The 18,156-nt window shown below is 42.2% G+C and overlaps 1 pseudogene; it reads left to right on the plus strand.

The window, feature by feature from the left end:
- Positions 1-1,637: 1,637 nt before the first annotated feature.
- On the plus strand, positions 1,638-7,908 carry LOC115834132 (annotated as a pseudogene).
- Positions 7,909-18,156: the final 10,248 nt, after the last annotated feature.

Genomic DNA, 18,156 nt, shown 5'->3' on the forward strand with positions numbered 1-18,156 from the left:
AATATATAAATATATATAAATATATATAATATAAATATATATAATATATATAATACATATGTATAAATATAGATTATATATGTATATACACAAAAATACTTACCATTGTGATACAATTTCCTATCGTATACCATACAGGTTTGCAGCCTAGGATGGATATTCTATACAGTATACCATAGGTGTGTAGTAGGTTATACCATCTAGGTTTGTGTAAGTATACCCTATGATCAAACAATAACAAAACTGTCTAATGTTTCCCTCAGATCATATATCTCTCTTCACTCTACACATGACACTGTACAGGAGAGGAATTCTACTAGGGGAATTTCTTCCCTTGATTATGGAGTCTGAGAAGTTGAACATAGGCTGTCATTAAGCTAGTGTCGTGGAAATTCCAATATCCTGGCTGAGTTCGAATCAGCTTCAGGAGAGAGAGAGGAAACTGCCTTCTCTCTGCCGTTTATCTTCAGTCTGAGCTACCAGCTGATTGGATAGTGTCCACCCACATTGAGGGCTGCTGTTCCCCACTCAGCTCACCAACTTACATGTCTCTCTGGAAACAGCTTCACAGATTCACCCAGAAAAAATACTTTACCAATTCTCCATGTATTTAATCCAGTCAAGTCAACACCTAAAATTAACCATAATACCTTAGTAATATAATTATATATATTTCAGTTTTTAAAAAACTGACTAAATGTCGGTTCATAGTTTGAGTGGCCCAAAGAAGAAGTTAATTTAAGCCATAAGAAAAATAAACCCAATATTTTTCATTATTTCTTTTATCTCCTAGTGATCCTAGACTGGTTTAATTGCTGTCTTTTTGTTTATCTGGTCGGTTTGTTTGTTGTGGGGTTGTTTTTGTTAAACAGCCAGCTTCTGGGTCCCTCTCTCTAAAAATATGTCATAGAGCTCTCTGACCATCTTCTCATGTTTTGTTACCCAAGGGAGGTTTTCTTTTTTTTTTTTTTTGAGACAGAGTCTTGCTCTGTCGCCCAGGCTGGAGTGCAGTGGCGTGATCTCAGCTCACTGCAAGCTCCCTCCCGGGTTCACGCCATTCTCCTGCCTCAGCCTCTCCGAGTAGCTGGGACTACAGGCACCCGCCACCACGCCCGGCTAATATTTTTTTGCATTTTTAATAGAGACGGGGTTTCACCGTGGTCTCGATCTCCTGACCTCGTGATCCGCCCGCCTCGGCCTCCCAAAGTGCTGGCATTACAAGCGTGAGCCATCGCGCCCGGCCCCAACATAGGTTTTCTACTCCTCTCCCATATTCATTCAATAGTTATTTGAAAGAGAAATAGGGACAAGCATGTTTTATTCTAGACCACTTAAGATTAAAACCCGAGTTCCATATCGACATCCAGGGAATAGGTTTTTGAACAGATTTGCATTATGTTATGGGCAGGAACTAGGAGTAGAAGAGGTTGTGAGTCATCTAGTCAGTAGTGTCGGCTATAAAGCCTAAAGACTCTCTTTGTGTATGCATTTTTCATTTTTGTTACAGAGGAAATAGTTTGTTCTGCTTTAATGAGCACTGTCAAGAAGAAAATATAGCTATCACATATCACCACAGGTTCACAGATCTTCACCAACCCGACCCCAAAATGACATGCTGCTCTTTCTTCTTCAGAAACATGAATTCTGGAATCTTGCAAGTCTTCCAGAGGGAACTCACCTGTCCCATCTGCATGAACTACTTCATAGACCCAGTCACCATAGACTGTGGGCACAGCTTTTGCCGGCCCTGTTTCTACCTCCACTGGCAAGACATCGCAGTTCTTGCTCAGTGTTCTAAATGCAAGAAGACAACACGGCAGAGAAACCTCAAAACTGACATTTCTTTGAAGAAGATGGCTTCCATCGCCAGAAAAGCCAGTCTCCGGCAATTCCTTAGCTCTGAGGAGCAAATATGTGGGACGCACGGAGAGACAAAGAGGATGTTCTGTGAAGTGGACAAGAGCCTGCTCTGTTTGCTGTGCTCCAGTAACTCTCAGGAGCACCGGAATCACAGACACTGTCCCATTGAGCGGGCTGCTGAGGAACACCGGGTAAGTGATGCCTCTGAAGATCTATTTCTCTATAGAACACATGAAATTCTTGTAAGTCTATTTCCTTGGTGATTGGATGATGTCATCTCTGTGTCCCCTTAAGCATGTCTGTTATGAGCTTCCTTGACTTCACACCTCTCAGATTTGACAAACATGAGGAGAAACAAAGCAAACTCTATTTTCTGTGGGCGAATTTGTCTCTCATTTTGGGTCCTTCGTATATCAGAGTGTGAATGATACTTTATTGTCTTCACTTGTGCTTCAATTCATGGCTCTTTTGCAGGAGGAGCTCCTAAAAAAATGCAGTGTTTGTGGGAAAAAGCTTGTGAAAATCACAGAAAACTGAGCATGGAAACCACCAGAACCAGATGCTGGAAGGTTAGTACCGTATTACTCTACCTTCTCCAGGAACTTATAGTGAACAAATGGGTGACTCTTAAAATAGGAACTTGATCTCAACCATAATGTTTCTGGAATTCAATAAACAAGGATAAAACACTTGAGAAAAAACTCGCTAAATTTATGTAAGTTAGTGTGACTCTTCGGTAAGATTTCTAATCAGACCACAGATGTTATCCAAGCATGCTCATCTGTTTCCATACAAACCTGTAGTAATACCCCAACAAATACAAGAAACTGGGCTATTTCACACTGTTCCCAATGGGCTGCCTGGATAAATTGTGGACACGAGAGTTATTTATCAGTGGAAATTTCAGGTGACCTTTCTAAGGCTGAGTCAGTATGAATTTGAATCTTGGTGGGCAAGTATATTGAAATGTGAGCTAAATTTCAGGCGGAAGGAGCAAGCGGCAAACTTAGGGAATGCATGAAATGAAATATCAGAACTAATTAATATTGAATAAGTCATAACACATAATGGGAAAAGTGGTGAGAAATGTAGACTTGTGTCTTGATGAAGACATAAATATGTGAGAAATATGGGAACTAGTATTTAATATAAGGAGAACTCTAAGGACTTGAGAAGAATTCTAGAAATGATTTTCTCTTTGTGGATGTTTATATTGAGGGTATGATATTGAATATTAATTCATTAATTTATTCTAATATTAATTGAAAGATATTTTATGAGTACTTAGTCTATGTCAAATATCAACTTAGAAAATTAAGGAGTAAAGAAGAAAACACACAAATCTTGCAATGGAAATGAGAAAACAAATGGTCACCATGCAGATATGTGAAGTACATGATGTGTTAGAGTGTAGTAGTGTCTTTGGAGAATAATCCAGCAGGAAAGTAGAAAAGGAGCACAGAGGCCAGGGACTGGGGATGAGGGTTTGAGTTTTAAATAGGGTGGTCAGGAAAAAGGCTCATGGAAAAATTCACACTGAAACAAAATCTTGATCAGGAGGAAATATATATATCCTCCTGTTTGCCTTCCTCTTCCTCATAAATATATGAATATATATGTGTATCTGGGTGTATATATATATATGGATATATATGAGGAATATATATACACACACACAGATACACATATATATTCCTCATATATCGATATATACCTACATTTGAGAAATATATATATGAGTACATATATGAGAAATATGTATATATATATGAAAATAATTCTAGGTACAGAAAACAACATGGGCAGTAATATTTAATTTGCATTTATTTGGGGGTTTGAGGAACCACAAAGAAGTCCATGTTGCGATTAGGGTGAGTTTGGAAGAGAATAAATGAAACCTTATTAGAATATGTTATGCTGGGTGAAATGCATTGAGTTGACAATGCTAGTCTGTGGTCATGTCATCATTTCTCATATAATGGTTTTACATAACTTGCCCCAATTCTCCAAAATAGAAATAATGGTTTCTTACCTAGTCAATATAACTCGATAGTTTGATTCTTATGCAAGAGCTGTGTTTTCTTTCTATAAATGTGGTGTGGAAGAGAGAAATCCATTTTTATATACCTATCTTAGAAAACATTTTATCATTAATCAAGTGAATGAACTGGGCAGAAACAACTATGTTGATACTAGTACAGAAAAAAAAGGAAAGAATAAAATTTTGTGGAATCTGAGAATTGACAATATTGAGGATTAAAATATTGGGTATTCAGAATGCTAAGAGGAATCAGTGAAATTCAAGAGAAGATGGATAAAACATTTCTATTTTGACTAATTGTCACTGCAGGATTATGTGAGTTTAAGGATAGAAGCAATCAGAGCTGAATATCAGAAGATGCCTGCATTTCTCCATGAAGAAGAGCAACATCACTTGGAGAGGCTGCGAAAGGAAGGCGAGGACATTTTTCAGCAACTCAATGAAAGCAAAGCCAGAATGGAACATTTGAGGGAGCTTTTAAAGGAATGTATGAGGATCTGAAGCAAATGTGCCATAAAGCAGATGTGGAGCTACTCCAGGTACGGACTGACCATGGGGTATCATGATGTTGAACATTCACATGCATGGGTATTTTTCCTCTCTCCTGAAATCCGTCCCCCTTTACTTCCATGATTTGTTTCCAAAAATACTATTCGATAACTAATGCTACTTGGTTGGGAGGGTATAGCCTCTCCTAGTGATTCTACCAGGCCGAAGATCCCTCCTACTTTATCCACCAGCAACAAAACTTTGTAGAATGGCCAAGGTAACAGACAGCCCCAAGAAATATTTCCCATCAAAAGTCAGTGATGTATCTAGGATTTTTGAAAGTGGATAAAATGAGAAGTGATTCATTGGCATTTAGGCTAATTTGGAGACATGGCATGATGGAGAAGTTGGGGAATCTAGGATCACACTAATATTATTTTGGGGTCCACTCATTTTGGTAACAGGGCTGAGGGAAGATGACTGAGTAGCTTCTTTATGGTTACCGCAGAGCATAGACTCTGTGGGCCTCCTCTCCCTTCACTTGTAAAAAGAACGTCTTCAAGACTTAGACTTTATGAGGACATTAATTCATGACATATGATAGACTGGGATTTTCATGAGAAAAGAAATAGAAAATGCTTTCCAGGAGGGAACGTTGTAGGAAAATTATATCTTCAGAAACTGTCTCCAAATCTCACACTGAACTTAGTGGAAGATTTATCTTGTGGATAGCACTAAGCCTTTCTTTTTTTTTTTTTTTTTTTACAGGCTTCTGGAGACATATTACACAGGTGAGTGCATACCTAGATTTTAGCAGATGCTTTCAGTTTCCACAAATATCAAGCAGGAACTTTGATATTGAAGGTATAATTGATTCAGATAGTGATACTGCCTTGTGCTGGTTGTACTTTCTCCATCCCCCACCCCAGGTAGACATCTATTTTGTTGCCATACACAGTGATTTTCTTAAGCAGTTCAATGAAAGTTCTGCAAAACCAAAAATAAATAAATAAGTAAATAAATAAATAAATAAGAAAGAAAACCAAAAATAAATAAATGAAAGAAAAATAAAGGAAGTGAGCATCTCTATTCCTAATTTCATGTTTATTCCTCAAAAGCCTTCATATTTGAAAGAGAAAATATTACATTTACTACATGGCTACAAAGTCAGCCAGGGGAAGCCAGAGAGAAAAGGGGAAAGTATTTTAGCAGTGAAAAGTGTTGATGATTTCCAGTTTATATTTAAATATATAATTCTGAAAAATAGATGAACAAAACTATTCGGAATGTTTGAAACCGTGTAGGCCTCAGAGAAAACCTCAACTATAAAAGGCAGATCTCCCTGCCTGGAGCAAGTTTCAACACCCTCCCGGCCTTGAGAAGGAAGCAAACAGATGCAGCAGTCTTAAAAGTAATCCCACTTTTCCAGACAATGATTTCAGGAATTTCTGGCGAGGTCTGGAACCAGAATTTCATTTTTGAATATTCTCTCTAGTAATTAAGACTAATGATCCTTACTATTTTGGAGCATACAAAGAAAGATTCGAATGAATTTCCGCTCAGTATGGAACTTTTTTCCATCCGTGCTTGGGAAAATCAGGAACTGTAATAAGAATGAAATTCGAAAAAAGAAAATGAATTAATTTTGGAATTAAATGCAAATTGTGGGTTAAAGGGATTCTCATGAAACATCTTTTAAAATAAAAGTAGTGATTTTTATGTATTTTTTTGGCTGTAGAATGTGGTAACTGTGTCTTTCTCGTTGCAAGGTGTGGTCTCTGCTGCTGCAAGTGTCTGAGCTGTGAATTCCAGAGCTCAGTGCAGGGCCCATCAACTGGACTGCTGGACAGGCTCAATGGATTCAGAGGTAAAGTGTCAGCCCTATGGCAGAATTCCCACAGTGTAATTAACTTTTGTTAGAAATCATGAGGGTAATACTTTACTACCTTTCGCCAAATCTTTATTTTCAATTTCAGCAGGAAGTGAACCATATGGCTATGCAACCCTTTTATATCTGTGTTTCTATTTTATATTCCCCAATTATAACATGGAAGAGTAAAACCGTAGTGAAAAACAAATATGTTCTGGGCTCACATGTTATAAGAGTTATATATTGGTAAAATGGAATGACATAATGAAATAAAAAAAAAAAAATTTCAATAATGGAACAATGCCAGGAAGGGAAGCTTAATAATTCCAAGCTTAACATAAAAATTTTTTACATTACCCCGTATTTCATTTGAAATTGTTAAACCACATTTCCCGTTGGGGAATGGAGTATCACTGAAGTTTGATGGAGTAATTTGTAATTTTCTTATAATAAATATATATTATTATAAATGTAAATGTTGACTTGGCATGTAAAAAGAAAGAAGAAATTATTATGTAAAATAGGAAGTAAAAATAGAAGTGATAATTTCAGTTTAGTTACAAAACATGAAGAGCTACGAGTAAAATCTAAAATTCAAGTTTCAGTCTAGAGCTAGCAAGGGAATGTCCGCAGAGTGACTGGTAAAAGATTTTGCAAAAAATCTGCCTTAAAGTTTACCACTTATAATTTGACGTATGGACTTGTATCCAGTTATCTAGAGCAGTGGCTTGAGTAAGCTAAAATCTTCCCATTCTTGGCCAAAATTATATCACTAGTATTTAAGAAACAAGAAATATCTTTAATAATAATGACCTTGAATAGCTAAAGGGCATTCAAGGCATATAATATTTCACGTTTAACATTGGAGATTGGATTAAAACAGGCTGGTCTTATATTGAACTCTCAATTTTTAAGTTTTTTCAATAAATTTTCAATGTCTATTTTTAGGGTTTTGTTCTTCCTATAGAGAATATTAAATCATCCTTATACTTTATTAAAATGTTTTAGTCACAATTCTCCTGTCCTTGTAACTTCAAATTTCTTGGTAAAGTAAATTCTTGGTAGAACAACTTTTCTCTCAAGAATTCTAATTTCTAATAATTACATTATCCATGCTTTTTTAAAATTTTTCTTTGCAGTTGATTTTACTCTGCATGCATGGAAGAGCCAATAGTCATATATCTTCCTGTGTGGAGATGTGAGAAGCGTGAATGTTGGATGTGACCTCAAGATGATCCCGATATCACTGCAAAAATCGAAATGTTTTCTTGTATGGGGGGCTCAGGCTTTCACATCTGGCAAATATTATTGGGAGGTTCACGTGCCGGGACTCTTGGAAATTGGGCTTTTGGAGTCTGTAACAATTATTGGAAAGAGAAGAGACAGAATGACAAGATAGGATGGAGAGGAGGGACTCTTTCTTCTTGGATGTGTTAAGGAAGGACCACTCACTGCAGTCTCTTTAACCACCTCCCCATTTGTGGTGCAATATGTTCCAAGAACCTACCAGCACAGTAGGATTATTCCTGGATTGTGAAGGTAGAACCATGAGCTTTGTTGACGTTGATCAAAGTTCCTGATATACACATCCCTAATTGCTCCTTCTCACCTCCTCTCAGGCCCCATCTTTTGCTGTAGTCACTTCTGACCAGAGAAAAAGTCAGAAACGTGTCTATATGCTCTGGGAACCTGTTTATCCCAGAAAGCCATCTTTTTTGCAACCTCATCAACAGGACAAATCAGTTATATTTAATGTCTTTAGTTTGCATTCTAATGTCATCAAAAACTCATTTATAGTGTTTCATTAAATATGGTGAAAACACAAAAACCATGTGTATTTGTTTCCTTTTTTAAATCATTTTTTGGAAAATCATTACTCCCTGATGTATGGCATAGAATATATTCTCTGGTTTTTTAATTATTTCTGAATGTCACAAAGTGAAATAATAGGTAAGAGAGTTGTCTAAATGAAGTTAAAACCAATGGAAGAAAGTAGAGATCTTGGACTTCATGAAAAACCTTGGTGTAAAAAGACTCAATGGTAACCTGGAAATATTTTCTTTCCCTTCATCTAACAATATTCTACTTATCCCATGTGTTTTATTTTATGAACGTATACTTTGAGGTTAATCTTATTTGACCTCCTATGCTGTGCTTGTCCTTGTAAATCTCATCTTATATTCAAATGCTCATGCATTATTAGAGTGCTGTTCTACAGTGAAATTTCCAAGGGGATCAGGACAATGCTGAATCAATTAAATATTCAAATGGACATAACTGAATACTGACCCCTACCTCAAACCATATACAGTGCATTTCCACATGGATTCATGTTCTGAAGGTGAAGGGAACACAATAAAATATTCTCATACAGAAAGATTTCCTGACCAGGACAAAAAAGTAACAATTAAGAAGAAAAAGTTAGTTTATATCAAAAATGATGATGTCTGTGTTCAAAATATACCATTCAAGAATTAAAACGCAAACCAAGAGTGGAGAAAAATATTTATCCCAACATATACACAATAAAATACAATACATGTGATTAATGAATGTAATAAATAAAAAGAAAATCAACCCAGTGTAAAATTGGGAAAATATTTGAACAGGTACTTCATAAAATTGGAGGCATAAATATCTGGACAAATATGAAAATGGGATTACTTTTATTAGTCCTCAGAATAATAAAATTTCATCCATAAGTTGAACTACAGGCTTCCATAAAAATTTGCAAAATTTAAAGACACATATATGTGTGTTGTGAAAGATAAAGAATCAGTGAAAGTTATTCATGGCGGAGGTATGTAAACTGAGATACTTTTTGGCAAACTGACTATGAGCATTCCTTATGGCTAGATATTCTAATTCTAAAATATATTCCACAGACTGCCTATGTGTATTCAAGATAAACACAATGTTGATAATTACAACAATTTTTATAGTAGCTCCAAATTGGAGACAAAATAAATATCATACAAACAGTAGAATTGCTAAATAAATTGTGATCTCATCATACAAAAGAATTTTACAAACAGAGATAACACCAAAATGCAACAAATCAATGAATCTCAAAGAGAAGTTTAAGAAAAGAATTGAAACACACCAAATGTTATATTACAGTGTTTTTATTCAGATAAATTGTGAACTCCATTAATTGATACTAGAAGTTAGAATATTGAATAATATTTGGAAGTGTAATGGTTAGAAACTTAAAAAATTAACCAGGATAAGATAACAGGAAGCATTGAAATCAAAGAGAGAACTATAAGCATTTTTCATGCAAGAAGAGTATTTTATATATATATTTAAATATTTTAATGTATAGAATAAGTTTGAAATAAATAAATTTGATGTTTTGCCTAAATTTTTCAAATGCATATATTATAATTTAATTTATATAATTTTAACATCAACATTAAGACATAAAACTGTTTTATTATTATACTTTAAGTTCTGGGGTACATGTGCGCAACATTCAGGTTGTTACATAGGTATACACGCGCCATGGTGGTTTGCTCAACCATCAACCCATCATCTACATTAGGTAGTTATCCCATGATATCCCTCCCCTGGACCCCACCCCCAACAGGCCCAGTGTGTGATGTTCCCCTCCCTGCGTAAGTATGGGCCTTTTCCCTCAGATTCAGCCTCAGACAGACATGCTACAAATGTGCCACTTACCACTTGAGTGGGAAAACATCTTGGTTACGATTTGAGGAAGATTTTTTCTCATGGCTTCCAATCCTGAGAGTACAATCAGCATGATTACTGCTCAGAGAGATGGTCAGGCTATGGAGTAGGGAGGTTTGGTACTAAAGACTAATTTAAAAAACATAATACTGCAAAAAATTATCTGTGAATCACCATAAATTCCAATGACTCTCATGTAGGTTGTCTGAATCAAAGGGTGTATTGAAGAAATGGTGGATAATAACCTTTTTTTGGGTGTTTTAGGAAGTCATATAATGAATAAAAGTGGTTTAAAGAAAAGGATGAATTTGGCTTCTAGTATTGTTAAGAAACAATAAAAATAAAGGAAAGAAGGGAGGAATGATTGATTTTCATGGTTTCTGAGAAGTGGGAAGACATGAGTTTATGTACATAGCTTATTGGTGGAATACATCAGTCAGTCTAGGCTCAGTGGCTCAAGTTCGTAATCCCTATAATTTCGCAGTGCTACATCAGGAAAGGGTTTTAAAGACGAATTTCCCTTGAATGATTATTTGTTTTTAAATCCTGTGATGAAATATTTGGTATAGAAAGCTCAATTGTATTTTCCTCTTTAAAGAGTGAGTCAGAGCAGGGGCACATGCCCCAGTATGTGAGCTCAGAGCTCAGTGCTCAACCCATCACTGGCCTAATGGACAGATTTCATGACCTCCAGGTGAGTGTCAACCCTGCTGAAGTGATGACCACACAGTGCCCTTCAGGCATGGCTTGCTCCTTTTTTCTTCTTTCCTTTCTTCTTCTTTTTTTTCTTTTTCTTTCTTTCTTTCTTTCTTCTTTCTTTCTTTTCTTTCTTTCTTTCTTTCTTTCTTTCTTTCTTTCTCTTCTTTCTCTCTTCTCTCTCTCTCCTCCCCCTCTCTCTCCCTCCCTCCCTCCCTCTCTCTCCCTTTCATCCATGCTGGAGGGCAATGGTGCAATCTCGGCTCACTGCAACCTCCACCTCCCAGGTTCAAGCGATTCTCCTGTCTCAGCCACCCAAGTAGCTGGAATAACAGGCACTCACTATCATGCCCAGCTAATTTTTTTTTTTTTTTTGTACTTTGTAGAGTTGGGGTTTCGCCATGTTGTCCCGGCTGGTCTTGAACTCCTTACATCAGGTGATCTGCCCGTCTTGGCCTCCCAAAGTGCTGGGATTACAGGCATGAGCCACCACTCTTGGCCTCAGGCATGGTTTTACTGCAGGCAATTTTTTGTTTTTTATTAATCTTTCATCATATAAAAGGGAACAGACTGTAAATAGCATATATAAGCATACATAGTAATACAGTCCTTATGGTCATATGGAAAAAATAAATGAAAGCTGGTGTAATGGTAAATGTCATTCAGTTTCCTCTTGATTCTGGGCCTTTTGGGTCTGGGTCCCTCTGTGCAGCCAAGGCAGGTCAGATGGAGAGAGATGATCCAGACCTGGCCAAATGGGTTCTACACGAGCCTTCTGGGTCAACACTGCCTTTCAATAAAGACCGGGCTGTGATGACTCCAGCCGTGTTCTCCACCACAGAGGGCGGAGTGCTCATAGTGGGTCCTTGGGCCATAGGAGACCCCATTATACACATTGAACAACATGCCATCAAAGCATTTCCCATCTGACACTGCCCAGGGCCCATAACAAGCTACAGCAGCATCATAACCTTTGCCAGCATGAAGCCCGATGTCCTTTTGGTTTATCTGTGTGGATGAGTAAACACACTTACGCTCACCTGTGCATACCCTCACACCATAGTGTACACTGTCCACAGTGGCACCGCCTGCTACTGAGGGCTGTGCCTTTTATCAAGTCTTATTTCAAGCTGGCTCAGCATGAGGAAATTGTGTATGCAACACTGACTTTCCACTGAGTCACTCAAAAATTAGTAAAATCATTTCAGGTAGTGTGTGTTTTTCTTTTTCCTGTTAATGAAGGAAGCTGTGAGTGCAGGGGCACAGAAACGAGCAGTTGATTTAAGTCATTCCAACGCATAAGCAAGTTCCAAATGCACTGAGAGGCGAGGAGGAGAAGATGCAAAGGGCGCCTTGGGAAGAACTGTTTTTGCTGTAAGCCCTTGGCGGCTCCCAGCATGCCCACTTTGATGGCATTCACCCCACTGCAGTCGTCGTCATCAATGTGACTTTGTTGTTTTAGAAGGATATGTTGTGGTCAGGGTTCCACCTGTCCTTCCCTAGACCACGGCCCTCCAGGCAGTTCTAGGCAGGTCCCAGTCAAAATGTACTGGGGTATAAACCAAGGACCAGGACCACAGAAACAGGAACCCCAGGGGCTTCCAAGGGAAAGTGCTGGCTGCCAGGTGCAGAATCCATAGAATTACCTACCACGGGAGCCAGCGGGACCAGCGCATATCCCTGGGGAGTCTGTTAGAATTTCCCCAAATACTGTAAAAGAGAAAAGTACTCATACTTTATCACGTGAAAGACTAATGATGTCTAGGAGTTGACACAGAACAGGAGGACTCTGACCACCACAGGACCAGCGAGATGTGTCAGGACAGAAATGAGCAAGCTTGAGTCTCCGGGCACACCTGGGGAAAGAGTAATGCAAGGCACACCTCAGGGCTGTACTCACTCCTCAAGGCAGGCTTGGGTCCCCAGGGTAAGGGCGAAGAGACAGCCTTCCCGTATCACGTAGTGTGGATGGCGAGACTGCAGGGGATGTAGTCCTCTTGCCGGTGGGCTGCATGAAACAGCAGGCTTTGCATCTTTTTCAGGCCTGGGGTCTGGCCTTACCCCAGGGGCTTCTGTTTCACCCACAACAGACTCGCCTCCACACCGGAGACCTGGTCACTGCTGACAGCAGGGAGAGAAGCAGGCAGGGGCCCAGCACAGCCCTCCTGCATTCATAAATCGTATTTTCCAACGAACATCACGAACTCCGTCTCCTGCTCCCAGGAGGAAGCTCGGGTCTCAGGAGTGGTCAATGCTGAGATGACAAAGCTATTGAAATTCTGATCTCCATAGTTTTGAGGTCTCTAGTGTTGCCAGGAGACTGTGAGGAGGAGCTTGAAAAGAAAGAGGCACATGATGTTTCACACTGCTTTTCCCAAGGGCAGCCAAGGGACAGCCTCTGCATAACTGAGGTAATTCTAGATGATTGGCTCCACGCTCTTCCCTCCTCCTTTCTAGTGAGTTTAGTGCTGGCTGACTGTAGAACACTTTATTCACAGAAGCAAGTAGAAAAAATTGTCACTCTTAATTCACATGCTCTAACGTAGACGGGAGTGACCGGTTCTGGAGGGAAGTGCTAGGACTGGCTCATTTGTGTTCTCATCAGCTGCCTCAGTGTACACGGAGGTGGATTTCACTGGTGTTCATACATGCTTTCAAATCCACAAGAGGCTCTCCGAGGGACAGAAGTGACTCACACCCACCGTAAAGCCATTTCTGTTGCCAGAGTCCCCAATCTCCAATCACCAAAAAATTCTCCACCAAGGGGCGAGCTCCAGCCATCTCACTTGTAATCAGTAGCATCGACATTGTCTGAGAAATATTTATTCTGTCCACTTTAAGCTTAATTTTCACAAACACTAAAAAGTAGTAAAATAGACTTTAGATTTTCCTCTAACTATATTTATATAGAAATCCCTGAGAAGGTAGCTGTCAACTTGAAATTCACTATCTACAGTTAATTAACATCAGGGTGCCGGGAGGGACCCTGAGCCCCATCCCTGTGCACAGCAGGGGCTGGGCTGTCATTGCAGGAGAGCAAACCTGGTCTCCCTTCTGTGCAAAGAGGAGGGGGTGGGAGGGGCACGGCGGTGGAGGAATTCTTAGCCATCAGCACAGATGCTGGCAGGCCTGCTGTTCACTCACTCTGGGGGCCTGGAGGTCCCACCATGATAACACCACATTGCCTCACAGAGGCCCCTGCTTTTCTGTCCTTGGTAGACCTCAGGATAGGTGGTGCCTGAGATCATAAAGAACTTAACCAACTGGGAGAAGAAAACAGGCAAAGGAAGGAAGTGTGAATGAGGAAGAAGAGATGAGGTAACAGGGTGGGAGAACGTGGTGATAAAGCCAGGGGACAGTGTGGTGGCAACTGACACGAGAGGAGAAGGGGGCCCATGCTCATCAGTCCCCTCCTTCCTGAACAACATGAGGGTACAGGGAGGGCAAGCCCTCAGTGAGTGAATGCAGCAGTTCAAAGAAACAAAAATAGACAAAAATAATAAATGTTCTCCTAGGACACCAGGCTTTTAGGGAGGCCACTGTGAGACCTCTGAATGCCCGATGCCCAATAGTGCTGAGGGGGTAAGTGACAAAAGCCTGCACCCCCCAGCCCTGTGCACCATCTGAGACCGAGGAGCCTGTGTCACCAGTACCTAGAGCTAGAGGAAAGGGCTTCCAAATGGCTCAGGAAGATGAGTGGGCATTTCACTCCACCTCTGGGACCAGATGACCACACCTCCCCTGAGGAATCCCTTACCCAAAATAATTGAACATAATAATGTTGCTTAAATATAAACTGGCTCAACTGATCACCCCGACACTGACCCCAGGACCCCCCTCAAGGTGGCTCCAGTTCCTCATCATCTAGACTTTTCTCCCTGCCCTCCCAAACTCCCTGAGCCTGGCTGGAGGCCTGCTTGTCCCCTCTGCTGCCCACTCCAAAAGGATAAGAAACCAAGAGCATGGGCTCGCCACAGGTCGAGGAAAGAGGCTTGGCGACACTTCCTTTGACTTGGAAAATTCCTCTACTAGCAAATCTGCTTCCACATGGCAAAGATGAGAAGTGCTGGGCCAGTAGCCAGGCACACAGCTGCAGAAGCTACCTGGACCTGCCTCATGGGCCAAAGGGAAGGGCTGCCCATAGGCAAGTCACTTCTAGAACGAGTCCAGAGAGATCAGGGAGAGTCTGGGATCCAATCAGGGATGACCCTTCTTTCAGTTGGGCCTGGTGGGTTTTCAAAATCCAGTCTTTCCACTGGGGCCATACCAAAGCTCCCTGGGAGGTCAGGCTTCCCAGTCCCACCAAAGCCCCCCATGAAGCTGTCATTTTCTCTCAAGTTGCATACACTGGCCAGGTAAAGGCAGCTTCTACTCACCAGGCAAGTGGCCAGCTCACCTTCAGATTTGCCAAAGAAATCTGGGTCCTGCCCCATACTTGCTGGCTTGGCAGGCTTTTCAAAATGCAGGTATCTCTGGAGCTGTTTTGTGGACACCAGGAGCATTACTTGACAAGCCCTGTGCTAGCCCCAGGGTACCCTGTGCACCTGGGTAAGGCTGGAACACACTGGGGACAGGGATCCAACATGTCCACTCTGGAACAGCGTGGGAACTGGAGAAATCGCCAGTTGTTTGCTGTCCTGCCATTGCTGTTCTACACATCCCTGGAGACTATGAGCATCGGTTACAGCGTGGTGGTGGCTGATCAGGACCAGAAATGTCCATTTTTGACCTGGAAGCAGCAGACACCTAAGGCTTAGGGTAGACGTGGGGGCTCCATACCATTCCCAGTGCCAACTTCCCATGGAGGAAACGGGAAGGAATGTCTGGCCACCCACCCAGGGTCAGATGCCACAAGCCCGAGCAGAAGCTGCCTGACACTGGCTGTTCCAATGACAATAGGACATCCTTGGGAAGGTGGAGCCATTTGTGAGAGCTCAGGATGGGTGTCCTGGAAGTGCCACTTAAAGGCGACTGAGGCCTCTCAAAATCCCTGTGTTAGAGCTGCAGCTCTCCATGCGGGCTGCAGTGCAGTCACCTGTGGAGCTTTAGGACAGGCCCAGGGCTCAGCTTCCCGGACCAGTGCCTTGAGAACTTTCGCAGCAGGGATAGCCGGCTTGGAAAGGCATGCCTGGGAGACCATGTGACACTGCCTGGCTGGGTCCTGGGCTGACAGAGGTGAGCGTGGAGCTCGTGGTGACTTGGTAATGCTGTGAATTATGTACGTGTGGCAGGAAGGTGCCACAATGCCAAGGCCCCAAGTCTTGGAAATTCCATGAGGTCCGCATGAGGTTGAACTAAACACCAAGTGCAGTCCTCAAAGGAAAAATAAAAGAAATACCCACATAAGGGACTCTTTGGAACTGAGTCTGGAAGAGAGGGCTTCCTGGTCCACTCCAGGAGAATTTGCCTAAAATAAGTTTGCTTCCCATTGTATTCTCTTTGCTTGTTCTAAACATCACCTCCCCCCATTCCCTTAATTTGCATCGTTCTGGGCTCCTTACTCTTGTTGCATCCTTTTTTTACATTTTAAGGATGTCTGGATTCGATTTACTTAAGAGCATATATGGCTTAATTTTGTATTCTGGTAATCCATCTATTACATTTCCCGCATTTTATCAAATGACACGTTTTCCTCATATCTATTTTTAATATGTTAAAGATTTTGGTATCCCAGTTTATCTAAAAACTCCTTGATTAAAATGAGTTAATTCTAGCATAACATACATGCTTTCTCTGCATTGTTTTTATAATTTACGATAAATGTTTTTCCCCAATATATGACTGTAGGATTAATACTTTTTAAAAAGATACAATAAAATATGCTATTCTTTCTCACTTGATCATGTGGCTGAATGAGTCAATCCCTCCATCAATAGAAATATCTGGCATTACTTAATCTAACTAATGAAAACATCCATTGGCACGTGCCACCCACAATGGAAGAAAAAAAACCAAAACAAACAGCCAAAAAGGAAGAATCCCCATGATTTCTGTGAAACTCCTACAGATATCATAAACATTATTGGCTCAGACAACACTTTTAAATGAAAGGTCTTCAGCAAGTGTATTAAAACTGCCTTGGATACAAGGGGCCCTATCAGCTGTAAACTTGGCAAATGGATAACAAAATTAAAAATACAAAAATTACACAGAAAATACCCTTTAATAAATTAATTTTTTATTGAGACGAGTTTGGCTCTTGTTCCCCAGCCGAGTGCAATGCGCGATCTTGCTCCCTGCCACCTCTGCCTCCGTGTTCAAGCGATTCTCCTGCCTCAGCCTCTCGAGTAGCTGGGATTACCAGGCCATGTGCCCACCATGCTCCGGCTAATTTTGTATTTTAGTAGAGACGGGGTTTCCCATGTTGTCAGCTACTCTCAGACTCCAACCTCAGTGATCCGCCAAGCCCGGGCCCTTCAAAGTGCTGGGATTACACAGCGATGAGCCAACCCGCCCGCCTCATAAAATTGACTTTAAACAAATCTTAATTGAGTTCTCTAAAGGACCTTTTAGGCAACATGCCCCTACGTGTACTGATGCTAGGGTGGCTGTGTCAGCGAATCATGGCTCCCCCACCCCTTCCTGGAGCATCCTAGAAAGACAGCGTGGAAACGCCCCGCCTGTGTCCCCGTAGCTGCCATGTGCCCAGCCCCGCCCCGCCTCACCCTGCCTCAAACCCGGCTTAAGCGCCCGCGATTCTCATCTCCTCTTCTCTCCAGCGCGCGACGGTGCTTCTACCTGCACCTGGCCTGGCGCTTCTTCTCCGCTCCTCAGCCTCCCGGTTTCTCCTCCTGGCCACCTTGTAAAGGCCACTTGGTATCCGCAGTGGCCATGACCTTGTGCTTGCCCTTCCGCGCCGGCCTCTGGGCTGGAAGGTGGGCGGCGTGGCCGCCTTGCTAGGCGGACCCCAGGACCATGCCCCGACCCTGCAAGCTGCTCCCCGCAGGCGCTGGGGCAGGAGGCTGGCCTTCCGGGCCGCCCAGGGTCAGCGGAGCCCAGGACCCCGCAGCGGGACAGGTGCAGGCTCTTTGGAGACCCTCCCAGAGCCCACGGCCACTGGTCAGGGCCGCTTGTGCTGCTCTGTGCCCTGGCTTCACCGCCTCCTGCGCCTGCCTCCCATCCCCCGCCGCGCCGCCAGAATTTCCTGAGCCGCCAGGATTTCCTGCATGCCAGCCGCCTCTTCCCCACGCACAGGGAGCACTCGGGGCACAGGTCTGGCACGCGAGGGCCACGGCGGGGCTGTTAGAGGCTGGTGGTCATCCTGACCATGTGGTCCAGGGCGCCCCGGTCCTCCGGGCCACGCACGGAGCGCAGCGTCAGCGCGGACAGCTCGCAGTCCCTGAGCCTCTGCAGGCTTGGCCATGGAGCGGAGGCAACTCAAGCTGGTAATTTTCCCCAACCGCTCCTGGCAGGGGCGCTCCAGGAGCCTCTGCATGAGGCAGACGTGTAAGTGGCCACTCTGGCGACATCCCACGGCGGGGCCCTCGCGTGGACACCTGCCCCTGCTAGC

The sequence above is a fragment of the Nomascus leucogenys genome, unplaced genomic scaffold (genome assembly GCF_006542625.1).
Source record: "Nomascus leucogenys isolate Asia unplaced genomic scaffold, Asia_NLE_v1 001390F_38802_qpd_obj, whole genome shotgun sequence".
Classification (NCBI taxonomy): domain Eukaryota; kingdom Metazoa; phylum Chordata; class Mammalia; order Primates; family Hylobatidae; genus Nomascus; species Nomascus leucogenys.